This window comes from Pezoporus wallicus, unplaced genomic scaffold (assembly GCF_028554395.1).
Source record: "Pezoporus wallicus isolate ANWC-B61680 ecotype Strahan unplaced genomic scaffold, APGP_CSIRO_Pwel_v1 contig_1851, whole genome shotgun sequence".
In the NCBI taxonomy this organism is placed as follows: Eukaryota; Metazoa; Chordata; class Aves; order Psittaciformes; family Psittacidae; genus Pezoporus; species Pezoporus wallicus.
The window spans coordinates 1,559,984-1,579,880 of record NW_026635653.1 but is presented as its reverse complement, the minus strand read 5'-3'; the positions used below and the strand labels follow the sequence as shown (position 1 = coordinate 1,579,880).

Sequence of the window (19,897 nt, the reverse complement as noted above, 5' to 3'; positions counted from 1 at the left end):
CAGCTGCAGCAAGATCAAGTCCTTCCTCTTCACTGCCCCATAGGCATCCCCCAGACATGATCTTCTTTCCTGCAGGGCTACCCCAGCTACTTGTAGGGAGAAATGCTATGAGGGTTTGGTGGTGTCTCACTCTGCCTGGATTTCTCACAGCCTGGCTCTGGCAGGGGTGAAAGAGCCACTGCCACCACAGTACACAGACACAGAAGACAGAGACTCAGTGCTACGGATGTGTGAGAGAGGAGTCACTGCTGAGTTCCCACTGTGCACAAGACCGAGAAGCACACTGTCCCAAAATACTCCTTCCACAGGGGTATTCACTTTCTTGAACAAAATCACTTATTAATTAGCAGCCACCTGTTTATTAGTAATAGAATTAGGAAATGAAACAGGAAAACTCAGAAGTTTATTCCATAAAGCTGTAACCTAAGAAAACAACCAAACAAAAAAACATCTCACATAATTAAGTCCTGCCACTAGTTGTTGGTGGTTTGGCTGCAGGGAACGTGTGCTTGTTTTTTTATTTAATATACAGATTTATCTCAATTGCAATGTTGTCGTGATATTTTGTTACAGAGGAAATCAATTGAAACCATTTATTTATTTGGTTTTCTTGTTCCTTCAGAAATGGACACCTAAGCATATTGGTGCCCTGCATGTAAACCATAAAATAAATTAAAAAAAATAATATAAACATTACATGTAAATCATAAAATTACACTGGCTGACGACAATAGCTTCAACTAACTGAAACAGACAGCAGGCTACTTTCATTATCCACCCTAAGCAAACTAGAATGTTAAAAAGCAAGAATAAAAAGTGAAAAGTAAATTAGAAGTAAATTAGGAACTGATTTTATAAATTCCCATGAGCAGCCTGCTAGTCTTCATATATAAACAGCAATAAATTACAAAATATTTTCACAATTAGTGTGCAGGATGGGAGCAACAGATTTCAAACAATGTTAATAAAAAAGAGTAATCTAAGGTTCCATTAGCCACAAAAAGAAAGATCTTTAAAGTGTATCTAGCTATTGCAGTCTTAATTAGGCCTATTAAAATATTACTACTGTTTATCTCAATGTTTTTCCCTTTTTTCATTGTTTTTCCTGGTAACATGAATTTTTTACATTGAAGACAAATTTTAGGGAAAATGTAAATAATCTAAGATTCTAACATGCATTATGCCAAGAGCATACTAAATTTAATTTATTTACTCTTAATAAAATCGGAAGAGGTCACCAGAAAGTTTAGGAAGGAAGATACTAACAGAAAATTCCATCCAAAATGATCTAATCAATTACTTTTTATCAATCACATATCTGGGAGTAAATCTGTACTATTTGGCTCAGGATGACATTTGTTTAAGCCTTATCCACATGTTCAGTGTTGAGCACATGCTTATAACTTGGTGAACAAATTTTTAGAGACAGAAAACCGAATCAGGATTCCTATTCCTAAGTAATTCCTCCAGAAGATGAGCTGGTTGCCAAAACCTATGTCTAAGTATGGAATCTGATACTAAAGTGAAAGCAGCTTTGTAATACCCCACCAGATCAAAACCATCACAAGTTCATGATGCACACAATCAATCACGTGCAGGTGTCAGCTGCTGGTTCAAATGTGTTCAAAGAGGTTTTTCTGACAAAGCAGCTTTACACTTGTAAGCTTAAGGACTGGTCAAATATTGTCTGTCCACTGCTGCCCCTATAACACCAGCATAAGTGTGTGAGGGCAACATAAGCGCTGTATATACGCACTGGTTAGTTTGCCAGAAATGCAATTGTGTGTCCATTCCTCATCCAGATGAAATTACCACTCCTGGGTCACCCAGGAGCACATAGATCAGGTATTAACAATTGCGAAACAAAAGCCTTATAACATTTACTGTAAAATAGGCATATCAATAGTTCTTGCCACAGCCAGAGTATGGAGAGGATTAATTCAAAACCCCATAAATCTCAGAAGCCCTTTCTGTTGTGGGAAATTCAGCAAAATAGTCATATTTCAGAACTTATTTTTTTCTACTTTGAAATCGTCTTGACTACATATATCACACTACAAAAGCAAAAGATAACAGCAGAAAGTAAACACAAAATCCTAAATAATGCACCTCATTCTGATATCTTTATTATCCAAACTACAATTCAAAACACTACCCTACCCAAACAACTTATTAGAGAGGGATTTTTTGGTCAAATTATCATGGGAAAGCTTACCTTAGTAACAAAAAATATTATACTAGTTATTCCCTGAAACATCTGAAACTTTATTTATATGAGTCCATGAACTGATTGGAAAACTGTAAATAAATTATTACAGTAAGTGAAAATGGTGCACATTTAAACAATCAATGCTGGAAATCACTTTCCATATTGGGAGATAAACACATTGACAGCAACAACAATCCTATTTTGGCTAGTCATCTTTGCAGCAGGATGAGCTACTCAATCCAACTTCAGAAGCTGAAGGCTACTGAGCTGGTGCAACTGCCATTTTCCCATTTCTCTTTCATCCCGCTACATGAAACTACCTGGTTTCTAGCATATTACCTAGATTCATCCCAGCAAGGCAGAATTTCTGTAAGAATTCCTTTCTTATTTCCAACCCTTTCTACATCCTAATAAGAACTACAACATCAAAGCTCTACCCATGATTTGAAGCGTAGAGCTACTTGAAGTCCAGCCTCCATTTTTTTCCAAGGTAGCAAAGAGAAACTCAGCTCAAGCCTGTTTCTGGATTTACAAGTAGAACTTAAACAAGTGATGGATATATACACCTTGCTTTCACTGAATATTTGTCAGAGTTAATGACTGTATCAAGTAGAATGAACTCACTGAAATATAGTTCAAATAAACAGAATAGAAGCAGAACCCTTTCTGCAACCCTTGGAACAGAAGCATGTGTCATGGAACTGACAAATGCAAATTCCAGCCTAGGCAAACTGTAGTTTACCCCTAGGCAGAACTCAGGGGAATAAATATGACTGCAAATTTTTCTTTCTCATCTTGCTATAATTCATCTTTAACCTTTCCCATCCTACCTATGATTTTCCTCAACAGATTTTGTTTCAGGTACTGGCAACTCATATAGTGGTGAGCAAAATTTCTAAGTTAGCAAACTTCTGATGTTACCTTCAGTTTGAAAACAACTCTCTCTGGTAGATCACTGGGTCACACACTCAAAATCCAGTTCAGTGTCTTCTCCCACACAGATTCAAGCAATCTGATTTTATCTTTTTTTTCCTGAGAGAAATTACACAGAAATGCAAACCTCAAAGTTGCTTTCCATACTCCACAAACTCACAGTGACAGAGTGATCACTTCTGTCCTTGAACTTTTGCTTCCTACTTCCACTGTATTGAGCTATCACAATAATTACCAAATATTTTGTTAAAAAACCTGTGTATACAAGTATAGAAATAGAATTTTCTGGTGGTCCCTAGACTGGAAAGTGAAAACAAATGAAGTCTTGGGATGGAGTAGAGGAAGCTTTTAGAGGTAGATGCAGGAGGCTGAAAGATGTTGTAAGCATGCAGAATGGGGGCTGGCTGGACAGATAAAACAAAGATACAAGTGGACCTGCTCACTGTTTTGGGCAATCAGACAAGTTGGAAAGAACAGATTATGTTTTGGTTAATTAAGAATTCCTCGACTTGAGGAAAGTGAGAAATGATAAATCAGTGGCATAATCAGCTATTTCTCTGTACTAAATGGAAGAGAATCTGGTGCTGATCCTTGATCTTGAAGCCAAGTTGCTTACTTGAAGGTCTGCCTAGACCCTTCTCAAGGGGAACTGTATTAAAAGAAGCCAGATGTAGTTGTCCTAAACAGATCCAGGAACTGAACTAACCTAAAATGTTCAATTCTTGACCATCACAGCTTCAGTTCCCTTGCCCTTTTTCATTTATGCATATATTCAGCAGCATAAACTTTGCCACAAAGTACAAAGCAAGCAAGACTGCAATAAGAAGGGATTAAGTTATGCTGAAGCAGTATATGTTAAACACTTAAGCGTGTAGTAAAGGTGTACTCCTTGGAGTAAAATATGCAATTGGCTCTTGGTTAGTTGAGTTGAAAAATATGAACAGGTCTTTATTAGGCCATTTGGAAGTCCCACCCCAGCTTGACTTCAAACAGACTAAAAGGATACTTTCATCCCTGGAAGTGTTCGAGACCAAACTGGAAGGAGCTTTGAGCAACCTAGCCTAGTGGAAGATGTCCCTGCCTGTGGCAAGGGCATTGGAACTAGATGATCTTTAACATGTCTTAAAACCCAAACCAATCTATGCTTCTATGCTACCATGTATGACTACATGTCTCTATTCCTTTGTAATTTATCAAGGGATAAGCTGTTTCTGTAGACTTTTTGATTCTTGAAAGCTAAGGCCGAAGTAAAATGAAAATGAGAAGTTTCAAGTATCACCATACTTGGGGAGCTTGCTGAGTCCCTGGGGGACCAGCGGGTACTGGACTGTGATATCACAAAATTTACTTTCAGTCAAAATCCAGGGTAAGAACCAGTGAAGTTCATCTCAGTCCTCCCAGGATCCTGAAATGACAAAGAGGAGCCAACACCCCCAGAAGCACAGTCTTTTCCTGATAGCCTACAGGTCCCAGGGTAATAAACTAAAACCTTTTGCTATTCTTAGGAGGATACTGCACTATTATTTTCTGCTTTCATTCACAGAAATCAAGAAAGCTTTTTTAAAAGGTTTTATACATGGATAGATAGATACATATATATAAGATGCAGCGGGGAAAAATACATCTGTGTTTTTAAATATTTTTCAAATACTGTTCCCCTTCTGTCTCATTTACTGCAACATCTTCTCCCTGTCCCATCTTTAGCTGAACAGCAGGTGGAACAAAAAGGCAGCAAGATGTTGGTCTACTGATCAAGAAAATCGCTCTCTGTTGGCACAGGTGTCTCACGTTTATTGACTTTTTTATTTTTTTCTCCTGTGCAAGGCAGTAAAAACCAGTGCTATTCCAGCTGGGGATTTCAGATATAATTTTGTTTACTTATACTTACTGAGATGATTTATCTTTCTTCTTTCTATTTTGAACGGATTGTATCTCTCTATTTCCCACTTTCAGGCAAAGGTACTAAATCTCATTTAAGCCTATTTAAGATACAGCTTCAGCTGTAGGTAAAATAAATATGTAACAGGATCGATTAGAATAATTTTTCAAATAGTTCTAGGTGAAACCACTCACTGACTTCCTAACTTATAAAACACTATCCCTAACAGAAAATGAAGACAGGCTGAGGAAGTTGGGGCTGTTCAGCCTGGAGAAGAGAAGACTGCATGGAGACCTCAGAGCAGCCTTCCAGTCTCTGAAGGGGGCCTATAGGGATGCTGAGGAGGGACTCTTCATTAGGGACTGCAGTAACAGGACAAGGGGTAACGGGTTAAAACTTAAACAGGGGAAGTTTAGATTGGATATAAGGAGGAAATTCTTTACTGTTAGGGTGATGAGGCACTGGAATAGGTTGCCCAGGGAGGTTGTGAATGCTCCATCCCTGGCAGTGTTCAAGACCAGGCTGGACGAGGCCTTGGGTGATATGGTTTAGTGTGAGGCGTCCCTGCCCATGGCAGGGGGGATGAAACTAGATGATCTTAAGGTCATTTCCAACCCTAACTATTCCATGATTCTATGATTCTATGAAAATATGAATTTCTGCGCCATTATGGAAGCGATGAGCAAGGCTTTAGTTTGAGTTAAACTCTGCAACTTGGAAGGGGAATTGAAGCATTTTAGTCACAGCATCCTTCCAGAAATTAGAGAATTTGGTCTTTCAGTATAGAATAAATTTTCTGTCAAGTTAAAAGCAAATCTTCTATTTAAATGACTGATTACACTGATTTTAGAAGTGCCATTACAAATGTTAGCAGCATATATTAAAAATGTTCAATTCAAACAGTTTCTTTCTGAGAAATTCAGCACAAAGTTGTTTCATTATGAGTGCTGGCTGATTTTTTTTGAAATAACTGTAAGGTTAATTACGTAAATATACTTGTGTAAAAATGGTGAGTTAAGCTTGAGGTCTTTATAATATACATATTGCTGCTTTTATGCTGCAAACATTAAAATATTTTGGCCTGGCATTAACATACCATATTCTCCATTCTGTATGAATTTTCAATCTACATTTCTTCTTAGAGTCACAGAATGAACTAGGTTGGAAAAGACCTTTAAGATCAAGTCCAACCTCTATGCCAGAACTGCCAAGTCCACCACTAAACCATGTCACTAAGGGCCGGTTTTTGAACACTTCCAGAGATGGTGATTCCACCACTTCCCTGGGAAGCTTTTTCCAGTGCCTGTTCATCCTTTCGGTAAGGAAATTTTTCCAAATATCCAGTCTAAATCTCCACTTAAAAACAGCATATCAGCATAATAACATACAGAATTATATTTATATCAATTGTACAGCCAGTTTAGTATTCAATACATCCCTTGTATTGTTGTCTGCTGTCCTAATTTAAGAACATAGAGTGACTGACTTCAAACTCCCTGTAAAGCCGTATTTTTCAATATGAAAGTGCGAAAGCTCTATGCTGGTTTTCCAGTGGAGATCAGTTTGGCCTCATGCTATACAAACTGTTCATAAATGTGCACCTGAAGGAGGTGCAGAAGAAAGGAGAGAACAGGGAGATGCTGTTTGGTAATGGGGAGGAAAGCCCAGGCAGGGGAAGGGAGTTTTCCACACTTCCAGAAGTCCAAGACATTAGCAAAAGGCAGCCTCTGCTACCCAAGCAGCCTTTCTGCTATGGAGACAGAAGACAAAGCTCCTCCATAACCCATGCATCATTTCCCATGTTTCCTACTCCATGCTCAGAGTCTTGCCTAAAAATCTATCTCCCAACAAGTTGATCTTCAAAGTTAAAAAGGTTTATAATACAAGGCAACTTGTTTCTTTTATCTGGACTATGATAAGCTTCAAGTGACCTGAGCTGGAAACAGAGAATGGAGTGCCTGTAGTGAAGCTCACTGCTCCACCTGAAACAGATTTCCAGTGCTCTTCACCTAAGTGAAGAAGCATTATTTAAAGGGATCAGGGTCACACAGAGTAGATGGCTTTGCTTTTAAATATGAGAAATCCTGACCAAATACATGGACACGAAAGGAACTCCATGCCGGAAAAACTCTGGAGTGTGTAATAGACTTAATTTCATGTCTTGTGATTTTCATTAGTTTTTTTACACCCTTTGTAGTTAAAAGTATTATAGCAAAAAGATTTCTAAACAAAAAGATCATTATCTCACAATCAGATGGATGAGGCAGTTTAAATTTATGAAATACTTAGAGCACATCATTTCTTTGTCTTCAATACTACAAAGGCATAAAAGCTCTCCTTTGTTTTAAAACAGCGAATGCTCATTTCCAACTGTTGTAAACCAAATCAGTCCGTTCAACTTTGACATAGAAGTAATTTTTTTAAGTTTTCAAACAAATACCTTGTAAATAAAAAAAAATTGTTACATGTGTATTTGATATTCTGTTAGAAGAATTTAAGCCTCTGTTAATTTATCTTTAATTGCAATTTAAATTCTAAAGATTAGCAATACCCAAAAGAGAATTACTAGTTTGGTAAAAAAACATCATAAGTCTGCCTTAATCAAAACCCAAAATCTGGCAACAAAATGTCATTGTGAAGGGTTTGCTTTATATATTGCTGGGAAAAGCTTTGCGATGTTAATATTTCAAAATTAATATTTTTAGAATTTCTCAATGATTAATAAGCTTTCCATTTTTAATTTAAAACATGAAGCACATATTTGTATTCCTAATAATAAGTAGATGGAAGACTGTAAGCAGTTCAAGAAAATAAATTATATTATTCTTTAAAGTCACATTCTCTGACATCATGAACATCACAGTCAAGAATGACAATGCAGAATCTGCCACATTATGTTGAAAAAACAAACTAAGTGCTTCTGGTTTGACCATAACACACCCTAGCATATTCTCAGAGCACATCTGAATTTTTAGTTTTATCTTGCTGACTCATCCGTCTCCCTTTAGCAATTTTGGTGTCTGATAACTGTCTGCATCCCTCAGCAGGCACTAGTGTGACAATTGCTATTACCAGAAATTATTATTATTCCTCTGGCCAGAAGCTGTCTGCTTACCTACCTAAGTTTTAATTCAAAACTCATCTCCATACTATTTCTGTGCCCACTACAAGCCCATGGCAGGCAGAGAGTGTCACACAGTGTGGGAAGGTGGAAGCACTGAGTCTGTTTCCAGATGCTTCCCTCTCTGCCACTCTGGCAGAAGGAGCGAGCAGGGCTTGCCTGCCAAACATGGCAAAACCACTCCTAGCTCAAGGGAAATCTTGGCTTTGCTGAAACCTATGGAACAATGCCCATCTTCTTCAGCAGAGCTGGGGTTTTGACTCTGCAGTGGTGATGGGCAAGGACAAGACAGCTGATAAAGTGAGGAGGGCACTGGGGAAAGTAAAGAGAGACACCATGCAGCTGGGTGAGGTAAAGCCATGAAGGAAGTCAGATCTTGGGTCTTTGGTCTCACTTGATGTGCTAGATAAAGACGGATGATACTCACAACATCACTGGAATTATTTACTAACCAGAGTAGGCAAAACAACAAACTCACCATCCAATTTTTCTTTATTATCTTACACAACTTATTCGTATGCCTAACCTGAGCCCTGTAACATTTCATCATTGTCCTCTTTGTCCGTCTTTACCCCACCATCTTTCTTACTACATGTCATCCTCATTCATCATGTCATATTTAAAATTTAGATGGTAAGATCTCTTGGAACAAAGCCATAGCTCACTGAAACTCCTGGACAGAGACTGCAGCACACCCTTCTTTGCATGCAAAGTAACAAAATCAATACAGGTTTATTTTCATTGTTCTCTTCCTTATAGCAGGAAATGACAGAATTAGGTTCCCCAGAATCTAAGACTATCAAAATATCATTTGATTTTGTCATCCTTGAACCCTCTAAATTATGTAGTATTCCCTTCATCTTTAGACTGCAGATCGTTAAGAGTAGCTGAGGCACACAATTTCAAGGATCTCTTCCCAAAAATACACTTTCCATCCTTCATCTCTTCAGAAAACAATACCATGATCAGCTGTTCCTTGGTTAGAGACTATGTTGCTGCTTGCCACCTGCCACATAGCTCACATTCCCTGCTAGTGGTCTGCGTTAACACCAGCCACCACCAGTTTGATTTTTGCTCTCTTGAATGTGATGTCGCTTAACACAGCAAAAGCTTAAAAATACCAAACTCTTCACTTTGTCAATTCTTCTTCCTTTTGATTATGTGATCTGGATTCACAGCCTTGCAAAATACATGGTGGAAAAGAGGTGTAAGAGGCATGTGGCCAACAGACCTGTCCAAAAGCACAAGTAGCTGTACCTACACCAATTCTTGCCTAATATCAAGTGGCATGGAGAACTGGATATCCTTTTTTTCCTGTACTAACCTTTAACATACTTCAACACTGAATTTCAAGCTTGTTAGCTTACCAGCACTAATTCAGCTCATCTCCTGTGACTATTTTGCTACCAGGCTTGACATTTCTGGGCATATTGATGTCCTTTCCTTCATTTATTTTAAATGTAATTTGCCCTGCATCACTGCACCATGTTTGATACTTCAGTGCAGACTCCCTAGGGCAGACGTCAGCAATCTGACTAGAACAGTGTGTTGAACTGCAGGTTTATTTCTCAAACCCAGGATTATGTTTATTGCCAGTCACTTTATTGAGATAATCTTCAATGCATTTGCCAGCAGAGCCTAGTTCCTGCTTATTTGGACCTCCAAGAGCTATGATCTTTCCAAGCTGCCTTCCTCAGGTAGCAGACCTCTCACCTCCTGGACCCATGCTACATCATGACATCCAAAATCTATCCCTCTTCCATGTAATAGGTGGTGACTTATTCCCAAGCAGAGTTTTACTTACTTATACTTACCACTGCACTGCCCTGGTAATTCAAAAATAAACAGAAGCTTGTAAGCTATGGAGGGAACTGGCAAACTTGGCATGCCTAGTAAGAACATTTTAACACTTATTAATTCATACACATATTTGGCAACCCTTAAAAGGTATCAGCACTTGAAAATAAATTCATGGAAAACTAGCAGCCTCTGATGTTTTCCATACCCTTAGATGACTATCCTAGCACTAAAGGCCATGGGAAAGTCTGACAACTATCAGGGCGGACAGTAAAGGCTGCAGAAGGCATTTACAGGGAAAATGAAACATTAGAGTAACACAGGTGAAGACGCTGTAGGCCAAAGGGATTTTGGCTTACAGACAATACAGTTTCCCTCTTACTCCTTCAGTATTACTCCCTAAGCTACTGCTGAATTACAAGGTTGGAAGGAGATTTGCAGATAACCTTGGTCATGTGAGTTTGTCACTATGTCTAATAAATTCTCCTTGTCCTACTAATTTGCAATAATATCAAATACAAATTTGAGTCCAGTTCTCACTAATTTCACAAATGAACGTAAACTTATTTGAATTAATTAAAAGAATCTGTAAAAATATACTTAAAATTCTGTAATCATTTACGCCAACTAATGCTGCTTACAGTTGTTCATTTCAGGTGAAACTCTAGAACAGGAAGATAGTTTGAATGCAACTGTGAGAAACTTTATCTTCAAAATTTCAAAATTACAAATTTCATATACCATATTTTTCTATAAAGTTCAGCCAGCAGGCTATGGCACATCTTTACTGTCTTGTTCCCTCCTTTGTGTTCCTTTGCCAGGTTTTCCAGGTGGAAGCGGCAAGCACCTTTCTTATAATAGTATCAGCTGCAATGTTGTTTTTTCAAAAGGTAATTTCTTCAAAGCTCTGGTGGTTAATATGCATCAATGCTATAATTTACTCCAGGAAATTATTTGATAGATTGTAAAATAAATTATAGAAGAAATTGGTTTTTTTTTCACTCACTTCAAGATTTTAGTTAATCTTTCCAGTATGAATGGTATATCAAAATCAGAGATTTTCATGAATCCAAGTAACAGAAAAAATTACTCAAGTTAAGCAAAATACTTTAATAATCTACCCTTAGATATTCTAGACTTTTTTCCTTTAATGCTGGGCTTGACATTTTTTCTTGAAACTTTTAGCATACAAAGTATCAATATTTGATTTTAAAATCTTTTGATCATTAAACACATGGTAAGTATGTTAACACTATACAAAAAGTATTGAAACTAGACTAGCCTCTGACATTCCCACTTCGCTACAAACGCTTTAAGAAGAAAACTAATCCACTATATAAATATATTTCCTTGAAAAATTTCTGTCCATCTATAGAATTAAATTATTTCCCCTGAGAATATAACAGGTAAAAATGAGAGGGGGAAGGACAGAAGACAGCAAGAAAAAGCATTCAGAATCTGGGGGCTGTTGGGCAGAGGTAGCACATGACATTTTTAAAAAAATGTATTCTGCTTCCATTGTGTCAGGTTAGCACTAAATACCAAAGGTCAATTTTTTCACTTTCTGGGAATCCTTCCCATGTCATGTTGATGCATTTAGGTTTTACATAAATTAACATGCAATTGCTAGACTAGATGGCTAATGGAATATATGTTTAATAATGTGAAAGCTCAAAATCCCTTAAGACTGTTGAATGAGATGATACCATTAAGTCCCCTGCCAGAAAGGATGCTAGTGGCATGTCAGAGACAACATACTTTCCAAATGAGTTGACTAGGAAACAACAGTCTCACTCTAGGAGAACACGAAGATTTCCAGAAAAGAGGCTGCCTCATTCAGTCATGTACTCCACATCTCACAGGAGTCCTGCCAGACTGCTACCTTGTACAGAGGACTACAGTGTTAATTCTTTGTGCAGGAACAGTGTAATACATCACCCTCAGCTCCTGTGTCCTTATAAACCCAGCCAGCTTATCCAAGAAGAGACACTTGTAGCAGTTGCCAGTAGAATCAACAGACTGAAATTAATCATCCACTGGCTGAACTCAGTAGGAGCCAGCGTGTGCTAGTCAGAGGAAATGTAAGAGAGCCATACTTTTTATCTGACTCAAGATTATCTTTGACTGTTTCATAGTCAACATAATTTGAGAACTCTAATATTATTCAGCTATGCGCCAAGCCTCAACCATCACTTTTGAATATTTACATAAGACAAGGGCCCCCAGAGGACCTCCTCTTTTCATTTTTCCCAAGGGTATAGGGAAAGGAAGAGAATCTTGATATCCATCATCCTGTGGAGGGAGACTCTTATGGTTCTCAGCAGAGCATGAGGGATCTAGCAGTAGGAAAAAGGAAACCCAGGATTGGTTTCATCACAGTCTTTTTGCCTGATCTTGAGGAGTCAAGCTCTGTACCTAGTGACTCACTTTACCATCTGCTCAACATCACAGGAGTACTGTGAGGATAAATACATTATGAGTAGGAGGCACAAGTTACTACAGTGATGAAGGCAATATAGTATGTCAGCTACCAAAATGAAGGTGTAATTGTAACTTATGCTACGCTCTTCTGCAGTAGTAGTAGAGAAAAGCCAGCATAGGCTTTAGTAGGTGGTAGCTGCCACAAAAAACTATTTTCCAAAGAAGCTGAGAAGCAACATAAGAGAAACTGATTCCATATAGTGATAAATTTACTCACCTCAGAAAAAAAGACTCAGGTTCAGTTTCCCATACCATAAGCTGTTCATTTACATAAACTGTAAATTTAACAACAACATAAGCATAACAACAACATGAATATAACAACATAAATACAAATCCACAGACAGCTCAGAAAGTACCCAGTAGGTACTCAGTTGGGTTATGCTGTACTTGGCATCAAGATATTCTTCTAAGTTGAAATAAGAAATTGAATGCATATCTTCTGTCTTAAATGACAACTACTTTGTTTTCCACTTTCAGCAATTTTAAGAAGCATTACCTTGATTTTAATCTCCACAAAACATTTATTTTAGAAATTACATACTTATTGGTTGTATTCTGACAAGTTTTTATTTCTTCTCTTGTCAAGAGAACAGCAAGTGTAGCTTTGAATCTCACAAACAAGTAGCTTTTGCTTCTCAACAACTTCTTAGTTTCCTCTATACACCATCACAGCAGTTTACTAATTCACTGTTACTGAGAGCATCTTGGTGACCAAAGTATTTTGCTGTGCTGAACACCACATTCTTCCTTTACTATTTGCTTATTAATTTTGAATTACACAGCTGTCATCTATAAAAAGTATGAAAGAAGGAACTGTTATCTGTTGGTGACTTCCAGATGGTCTGTGATGAAAAGCTTACATCAATCAATGTCTTAACATTTTTATCTAAAAAAAAAAAAAAATTATAATACCTGCCTCTATTCCCAGGGTTTACTCAACCTTAATCATTATCTGAAAAAAGTTCTGAGTTCTTAAAATTAAATATGGTATACAAATGAAAAATATTTTCTTTAATCTTTGTTTCATTTTAAGTGTTTCCTTATTTGTTTATTAACAACAACTGTGAGGTTATTGTTGGAATCTAACAAATAATTTCAATGGCTTTTTAGTTTATTTCTTTCAATTGTTCATTTAACAATGAACAATGAAAGCTGGAGAGGAACATTTAAGAAGAGCATGTAGTGACAGGACAACGGATAATGGCTTTAGACTGAAAGAGTGTAAATTCAAAGCAGATATAAGTAGAAATTCTTCACTGTAAGAGTGGTGAGGCACTGGCACAGGCTGCTCAGAGAAGCTGTGGCTGCCCAGTCCCTCGGAGTGTTCAAGGCCAGGTTGGACAGGCCTTTAAGAAACCTGGTTTAGTGGAAGATGTCACTGCCCACAGCAAGGCAGTTAGAATTAGATTATCTTTATATATCGCAACCCAAATCATTCTAGGACTTCTTTACAGCCTTTCCAAACAACCTTTGACTGAGTCTGAATTTTACTCTTTTTTTTTTTTTTTTTTTTTTTTTTACAGACAAGTCACTGGAAAAGATGTCAAGCAAGCCTTGCTGTTTGCCAAGGCTGAGCTCTGGCTGCCTAAATAAAAAGCTGTAAATCCAAGTTGGCCACAGTCAAAGGAATTATTCCACATCCTCAACATTTAATCCTTGAACTTGTGTCAAGCTGCCACCATGGGAACACTACTTTGGCTCAATGTAATTGAATTAACAAAGGAAGAGATTTATTGTTTGCCTTTTGTCTTTTTTCCACCAACTGATATCTGTTTACATCTTACAAAAGAACAGTTTTGAGATGAGAATTTACACAAAATAGTGATTTCTGGTAATTTTTCACAAACATAAATGCATATATTCTCCTTATGGGTTTAAGCACCTAAACTACATTTCTTTGTTCACTAGTATAATACTCCTTTAATGCTGTGCATTTCAGAAACTTTGATTTTCAGGAAGGATTAGGTAAAAAAATAATTTCTTCTAAGAAGAGCAAAGATGGAAAAGAGCTTTCTTTTCCCTGAATTTGAAATGCATTTTTAGTTGAAAACAGATCAGCCAATAGTGTCAGAAACCATTCAGTCCTACTGTGCAAACTTATGACACAGCAGTGTGAAACCTGTCACTCCAATGTTTATTCATACTTCCAGGCACTCAGGTGGTAAAGACTTAAAGCATCCTAAGTAAACAAAAAGGGTATTTGAACTACTGTTTCATGTCATCTCCTATAGGGGCAAATTTCCGTCTAATCTTAAAGAAACTGACAGCACTTTAAAAATTTCTTTTTCTGGTTTCTTTTTCCTCATTCAGATTATTAAGCAGTAATTATTACGAACATGCTCTTCTCCCAGTTCACGTTCTGAATTGCAGATGTCTCTATATACACCTTGATAGTAGTAGTCATCTTCATAAGTAGCAGTGATTTCACATGTACCTGAAATATCCCTTCTGCTGCAAAAAGTACTCAACATACACAAAAAGCTTCCTCGCTGTGAGAGGTCACAGAGAAAGTGATCTGACAGACTGACAAACTGGACAGGTTGACCGGAGAAGTTGTGACTCCCCATCCCTTGCAGTGTTCAAGGTCAGGTTAGATGAGGCTTTGAGCATTTGATCAACCTGGTCTAATAGAAGGTGTACATAATTTTCACAGAAAATGTAAAGGGACAATTCAGCTAACAACTGAGTTTTGTTTGCTCACAAAACTTAGCCTTTTTCTTTTAATCTTTATAAGCATTATTTCTATACACTAGGAAAAACAAACCAAATATAACTAGGATTGAACAGGTTAAAACACATCAGAGGCTTGTGTGCTACAACGCAAGCATCTTTGAAACAACAATTGTTAATAACATGGTATGAGTTGCATCTGGCTAATCGATTGCAATGCAGCAGGAGCCTAACACGGTTTAACATGACAGTTTTCTGAGAACACATCAGTTCTCAGGCCAGATAAATACTTAGGAGATGAGCCAAGTCAACTAACCTGACATCTAAGTCTCCCTTCCAAGCACTATACCAGAAAAAACAGGACTTCAACTGCACTGTTCAAATACAGCAAATAAAAACACTTTTTAAATAGACGGCATATGGCAATTTTTCCATGTTTGTTTACAGGAACTATTTCAGTTCAGAAGCTGGGGGATGCTAATGTGAACTAAATTAAAATGCAAGTATAGAGGTAGTTATTGTTGGCTTTCAATGGCTATCAGTAGTAAAGCTACCTGATACACTCGTCAATTTTTTAGCTTTATACCCTTGTGTATCAGGACATGGGGCAAAAACACTGAAAACTATTCCTGCAAGACACAAAAAAATACAGCGATACACTAGTGTCCTCCATTTTCCTGTTCAGCTCTTGCACTACTTAAGACATGCAAGTTTTACGAGTACCAGGCTTTATTTTTTTCTCAAAAAGAGAAAGTTCAGCTCTAGATTTATCAAAGTATTTAAGAAATTTTTCTCAAATTCATGCAGTGAAACTTGAAAAACATCCTGAAAAAAACTGTCTAGTTGTGTGTTTATGTATTTTAAATTAAACACATATTGATTTTCACTACAGCCTGCTACAAATACTTCACAGTTTAACTCACAAAATGTTCAAAACCACTTTGAAAATTCAGTTAAACATTCTGAATCATGTGAATTACAATTTTGTTATTGTTGTTATTTTAAAACAGCAAAAAGCACTGGGGATGATTCAAAACATTTTATAATATTATAATTTGACTGAAGATGCAAATCAAATATTTATAAAGATATACCTCAGATTAATCCTTCCAGAAATGTTAAAAGGTTGAGAGACCAAAAGGCATGATTCATTCTGATTCATATTACTCTGCATAAGGGAGTTAGACTCACATATAACCAATGGATAAATAGGCCTGCCAATATTTAGCCTGTATAACTATTTATCTGAATAAGGAGGGTTTTTTAGTTTCCAATGCTCTCTCTGTAGCACTTCTCCCAATTCCTTTCAGTAATAAACAAACCTCTTCTCTACTTCACCACAAACTCTTACATTCAATTTACACTCCATCCCACTTAGTTTAAAGAATAATACTTATGAGAGAATGTATTTCTAGGGAGTTGTTAGTTCTTGCACGTTTTGCTGTAAAAGAACTAATGGTCAAGGTTCATTTATTGCATGAACCTCAGAAAGCATCCTCCGAAAGAGCATAGCTGGAGCTGCAGTTATTACAACTGTGATGTGAATATTATTATGACAATGGAGTCTTCTTTATGGATGAGTGTTGTACATAAGATGTACTAATAATTAGTCAGAAAGGTTTTGGCTTTTACAGTTCAGACCAGCACACAGTTCACAGCAGCACAGCAAAATACAACAGAATACAACTAATTAATGGCATTGCATTTCCCTACTTTATGGTGAAAAAGCACTTCACTATTATTTGCAACAAACTATATAGCAGATATGTTAAAGGATTCGGCAATCTATACTTCACTCATAGCAAAAGATAAATTTTTTAGACTGTGTAGAAAATATCAATAAAAGCTTTATATGCACAAACTGAAATAATGCATTTCCTATTTTATGTTGCAAATAGCATGAAAATATTCAGTATTTTAAAGATTCAACATTTTATTGGAGCTGTATCTCTGCCCTTAAAACAGGACTTCTTTAAAAGAATGTGTCTGAGAAGCTTTCAAGTTGGTGAAAGGAAAAAATACAGTAGCAGAAATGTTCAGGCTTTAAAAATGTGCTTTATAAAGTATTCCTTAAATCTTACAACACGTCTTTTTAGGTTTGCAGGTTTAAAGAATTTTATGTATTAGATATCATGGGGGAAAGTGCAAATGCATTTCTCAATATGTATACTAGTAGAGGGATGCATCAAAATGGTGTTATGCGTGATACCTCTTCAACCTGGATCACCCATCAAAAGGGTGTCTCTCAGTGGAATACAAAGAACTTTTCAGATTTCCCAGTTTGGGTTCAATAATCCGATCTGACATCAGATCAGTTATCTTTATGGAGATAGACCTGCTGGTGGCCTGGATTTTAATCTCACCCAAAAGGCAGATATGATTTGCATAGTATCTCTCTAATTTAATATGGAGAAAAATATTTAAAAAAAAAAAAAATCAGAACCACTTCTTTTACAGTGGCTTTAAAAACAATGTGTTTAAATCCTGTGACTATTTGACATACCAGAATTCTAAGGGACAGTGCACAGCTATTTCTGACCATATGATTTGCCTTTTGCTCACAAATTAGAATCAGTAGTGATATGGCAGAACATTATTTTATAATAGGCCTATGCCAGCCAGCAAATTACAAATGTAATAATAAGATTTTTTCCAGCATTCACATACACATTTCTAATGCACTAATTAGTTTTTATAACTTAACAGCAGCAAAGTGATCAGTGACTAATAAAAAGCTGCAACCATGTAAATTTTATGCCCAGCAGCTCTACCTTTTAACTTGGGGGTTTTATACTGTATCACATAAAAGCCCAGAGCTAATAAACCATATCAACTCGCTACATCAGCCTACTACTGACTGTGAAGTGTTTAACTTGCATTTTAACTGTATACATTTTTAATGTATCACAGTATGTATACATACACGCAACTTATCTTCAATGCAAGCTTTCCATTTTAATCAATACAAAATCTATTTTTCTTACTATAGAAATGCCATTCAAGTTGCTCACAACTCTTAAAGAACTCATGGTGCACTGCTGAACTTAGAGGGGCGGGATTGCTCCAATATATAGCTTTCTACAAAGGCTTTTGTATGCTTTGCATTCATGTGCATAATATTCAGCAATTAATCCTAAATGAAACAGAGCTAGGAAACCTAGGACACTCACAAAATTTCACAGCAAGAATTTTACAAGTAAAAGAAAAGGAAGTTGACATCACAGGTAAGGAATAATAGTCTATGTTAGGAGGAAGACAGCAATGAAAAAATATGGAAAAGAAAAAAAAAGCGAATAAGTATATGTTAATATGACCAATAGTTTCAGATTTTATCTGAAACCAGAAATGCTCAGCTCATTTCACTTGCAGCACAAAATCTAACATTATATTTCATTGTACACATTTAATAATACCTGGATAAAAAACATCTACTCTATAGTCTTATGGAAAGTAGTGCCTTAGAGATCGTTAATTTTGAAAGGTTCACAATGGATTGTTTATTTTTTAAATGCAAAGATGGTAAATTTACATCAGACATTAGGAAGAAATTCTTTACTGTGCTGAGGCACTGGCACAAGTTGCCCAAAGAAGCTGTGGATACCCCATTCCTGGCAGCGTTCAAGGCCAGGTTGGATGGGTCTTTGAGCAACCTGGTCTAGTGGAAGGTGTCCCTGTCCATGGCAAGGGGGCTGGAACTAGGTGAGCTTTAAGGTTCAACTCAACCCATTTTATGATGAAGAGTTAATGGCTGTGGGCAATTGTAACAAATAATATTTATCATATATCATTATGCATTCAATTTATCATATAGTATGCCATTATGTTATATAGATAATATTAATTTTAATCTGTATCATGTATCATATTCTATAATAGTAACTGTGTACCTAAAGCTTTAAAAAAAACCAAACTTTGTTTACATTTTAGCAAGCAAACTAAAGAACAGCTATAGCCAGCTCTGTAACAGCATGGTGTTAGTAAAACAGTGGCAAGAGGCACATGCATTTCTCTACACAGGGGTGCAAAATCAGTAACAAAGCAACAGGTATAACTCTGCTACAGATGCTCCCAAACAAGCAGAATAAAACAGATGGTTTCAAGCCACATGGTATCTGAAGTCTCTACTATCAGTCAGTCCGAGTGAGCCCATCAATTCCAAATCAGAATCAAAGCCTTAACATCCCCAAGTAATTCCTGACCCTGTGACACTGTGCTGGAGATCAAATTCTGAGACAGCATAACTTTAAGCATGTTGCATACTACTGAAGTAAAAAGGCTGGTAGCAAAATTTCCAGATGATGATGTAATAACATTTCCTGAGTCTAATGCAAATGTCTGGTTTGTCACTTAAAAAGACTCTAAAACAATCAGATTTACAAAATGAAATTACTTCATATAATGTTTCAGTGCCTAGATTAGCCATGACCTTTCTTCATCTGATGACTTTCTAAACATGATGGACATTGATCTGTGGCTCAAAATTGAAGAGAAGGCATTTAGGATTTGAAAATATAAATTAGGCTAATTCAAATGCAGTGCTAAAGTAAGGTGTGCAATTTAATTTTGATATTTCTGTCAAAACAATATTCAGTTGTAACTGTACCTTCCTAAACGTGGGATGATAATTTCCTTTACAGGAAATCACTCAGAAAGGTTTCTAAGGAAACCAGGCAAGCAAACCAAACTAATATCGGGTTTTATATGACAGCAAATGCCACACAAGAGGAGTCGGAAGAGAATTTTCAAGGGAAAATACTGTGAATGTGAATAAAGATAAATCAGGTTTAAACAGCAACTGTTAGAG

At 36.7% G+C, this 19,897-nt stretch overlaps 1 protein-coding gene and 1 long non-coding RNA gene across 2 annotated transcripts in view; both read right to left on the bottom strand.

The window, feature by feature from the left end:
- Positions 1-19,897, bottom strand: part of NALF1 (NALCN channel auxiliary factor 1) — a 174,810-nt gene that overhangs the window by 108,093 nt on the left and 46,820 nt on the right. The window lies entirely within an intron of this gene.
- Positions 7,522-10,843, bottom strand: LOC130592709 (uncharacterized). Its single transcript, XR_008970634.1, has 2 exons — positions 10,681-10,843; positions 7,522-8,544 (listed from the first exon to the last, which is right to left on the bottom strand). It is a non-coding gene; the product is annotated as an uncharacterized LOC130592709 (long non-coding RNA).